Consider the following 3,231-nt stretch of genomic DNA (forward strand, 5'->3'; position numbering starts at 1 on the left):
GTATTTCAAATTAAGGATTGTTCAACCATCATCCAAGGTAAGTTTCATGAATATTCCATGTTGTTTGAAGTATTGGAAAGCTTAGAAACTTGAAATGTAGAAGAACATAGAAATGGGTCATTATTGAGTGAATAGTGACATAAATGAATGATAGTGGAATTGGACTATGAATTTTGAAGTGTTGTGAGTACTAATACGTTATAAATGATGTTTATATCATGAAACAAGCATTAAATGCATGAAAACGCAAGGATGAGCTAGAAGTAGAAATAAGGGAAAATTGGAGGAAAATGGTGGATTTTGCCTAATGTACGTAAATGACGATTGTCGATCATGATATTGCGAATAATATTATGAATATTGGGAGTTGATATAGAACGTGAGAAAAGTAGTATGAGCGAAGGAAGCGTTGTCCGACTTCTCCTAGAATTAGCGACACATTCTTATAGTTAGCTTACTAATGTTGATACGAATTCTCTTATGAAGGTAACGACGTGATGTCGACGGAGAACAAGTGAGCAATATCTTAGCTAAGCAACCAAGGTATGTGCGGCTAGTCCTTATTTCTAATGGCATGAATCTTTTAGTTTGAATCCCTATTCCTTTCATGAGGTCTTACATTCTAAGAAGTTAAAAGCTTATGCCTATGAATGTCTATATGAGATAAGTTATGCGATATGATGACACTAGAATGATGATGATGTTATTCCTTGCCTACACTCACCTTATGTACTAGTCCTTTCAAGGTGAGGCGGAATGTCCATGATGGTTCCATAATGTAATCGGGGGATCACGACCTTACGTCACCCCGATAAGAGTAAAGTTGATCATGAGTCTTATATACGCCTTATGATAAGATAAGTATTTTATGATAAGCATTTTACTATGAGCATTTATATTGAGCATGTCATGAGCATTTCACACAGGGCCTAGTTGGCCGGGCAGACACCGCTTCGGGGGGCGGCGATACGGATACACCACGACCTACGGGCGTGGGCAGACACCACTAGTGGGCGCCATGAGATGGTACCCCGGACGCGGGCTAATATTATTGATTATCACACCGTTCCGACAAGGACGGGCAGCTTGCATATGATGCATACATGTCATGATGATGAGTATGAGTAATATAGCGTGCATTACTTCATTTATGATTATCAGTCAGATCCCGATGTCTCATGTTGACGTTCTCCTCATATTATTGATGTTTCTTTTTCATTATGTATGCCTCTCATACTCGGTACAATATTCGTACTGACGTCCTTTCTTCGGACGCTGTGTTCATGCCCATAGGTAGACAGGGAGGAGAGCTTGGCCCAGGTCCTCAGTAGCTGTCAGCTGATAGATGTCACGACCCAGCCCCGTGGGCCGCGACTGGCACCCTACCTGGGTACCCAGACCAAATCGCACATTCATTTACCGAATCCAAACTTATTTCAAAATTTCATAAAATCATATCAAACATAATTTATATCAAAATATGTCTTAAGCGGTCGCACATATCAAAATATCATATCGAATCCGAAAGGAGCGGCAGAATAGACATCGCCGGTCACAAGTGCAAATATAAGCATAAGGGCCATTTAGGGCCATCTTAACAAGCGGACCGCTTTAAGACCAGAAAACAAAATCGAACAAACATATATAGGACCCTCGCCCCACATATATGACTACAGGCCTCTACGAATACAAAACAAAGACATATGGCGAGACAGGGCCCCGCCGTACCCAAATAGTCAAATGTACAGGATATATACATAGCAAAAGAAGTCTGTACCAAAAGTGGATTCCGAGTCAAGAAGGAGTACTCCGAAATAGCAGAGAGTGAAGCCTACAGTGGAGGATCACCAATATATGTACCTGCGGGCATGAAACGCAGCCCCCGAAGAAAGGGGGTCAGTACGAAATATGTACTGAGTATGTAAAGCACGGAGTACAGAAATATGGGCCAAAACTGAAAGCAAACCGGATATCAAAGGGAGTACAAATTAGTATGTCAAAATCCGTATCAAAATCATATACATATACATAATGCAAACGAAATCATGCAAAGCTCAAGAACGTGGTCACCACGCCGACGCTGGTGCCACACACAGCATAACACCAGAAGGTTTCAAATCTCCGTACATCCCAAACACATACATATGGGAGCGTATCGCATCACCAGCCATATCACAGCATAACTCCAAACGGAACCCAACCCTATGGCGAGGCCTCGGGAACCGTAACACAGCATACGGCCGAATTATCATAGGGCGCACGAATCATAACCGGCCCGGGAACCGGTCAACGAAGTCATAATAAGGCACGAGCGGAGTCGTGAGCAAACAATTGCAAATTATATTTCAAAATAGCCTTTCAAAACTTAATAATTTCATAAGTCATTTCATAGACCAAAATAGACAAATGGTTACTTGATACGAGAGTTTAATTCAGGAAATGTTTGCAAAGTGGTACGTATGGCTCAAACGGAACTTAACATATCATAATAGTCAAAACATATTTCATAGAGGAAAGTTTCAAAGTCGATGATCTCATATCGAAGTTCATCCAAAAAGAGAGCCCGATAGGACAACTAGGGCGTCACGGGGTTAGCGGGCCCACCTCGAGTCAAATTGAGGTGGCGAACATAATTTACGAACATTTAAAGGCCAAAATATCATACATAATGATTTCAAAGTGACCCGATCACATTTCGATAGGTTTCGAACATTTGGTTGCATTCTAGCCAAAATAGAGCCTTTAGGCTTCAATTGAATTGAATGAATAGTAGCCGTTTTATAGATCGGGTTTCGAGGAGCAAAATTGCTCCGAAGGTTCCAATATTCACCTAACATACTAAGACATGCCAAACGAAGAAGTGGGAAGCTTTACATACCTTATAGACGTCTTATGCTCTCCCTAAAATCAAATCCCGTTTCGTCCGGAATCTGCAAATGGTCAAAGTTACCAATTAGATATTCTTAGGCTTAAAATCCCCATTAACTTGACTTTTGTCAACCGAAATTTCGGTAGCATTTCCCCTATAAATCTAACACCCCCGAGACTTAGCTCGGCTCAAAATACATCAACAACAACAACCCAAACATCATCAAACAACATGGACCATCATCAAGCCATTCTAACTTCAAAGTTCAACCTTACTACACAAGTTGACAACTTTCATTCAGACTTCACAATTCCAAACTTATATCCACATTATTGTATTCATTCACTCATTCAAGATTATTC

The 3,231-nt window shown here is 40.7% G+C and overlaps 1 long non-coding RNA gene across 1 annotated transcript; it reads right to left on the reverse strand.

The window, feature by feature from the left end:
* Nucleotides 1-1,627: 1,627 nt before the first annotated feature.
* LOC132639397 (uncharacterized) lies at nucleotides 1,628-3,012 on the reverse strand. The gene is made up of 2 exons (XR_009582107.1): nucleotides 2,879-3,012; nucleotides 1,628-1,860 (listed from the first exon to the last, which is right to left on the reverse strand). It is a non-coding gene; the product is annotated as an uncharacterized LOC132639397 (long non-coding RNA).
* Nucleotides 3,013-3,231: the final 219 nt, after the last annotated feature.

Source organism: Lycium barbarum, chromosome 1, assembly GCF_019175385.1.
Source record: "Lycium barbarum isolate Lr01 chromosome 1, ASM1917538v2, whole genome shotgun sequence".
Lineage (NCBI taxonomy): Eukaryota > Viridiplantae > Streptophyta > Magnoliopsida > Solanales > Solanaceae > Lycium > Lycium barbarum.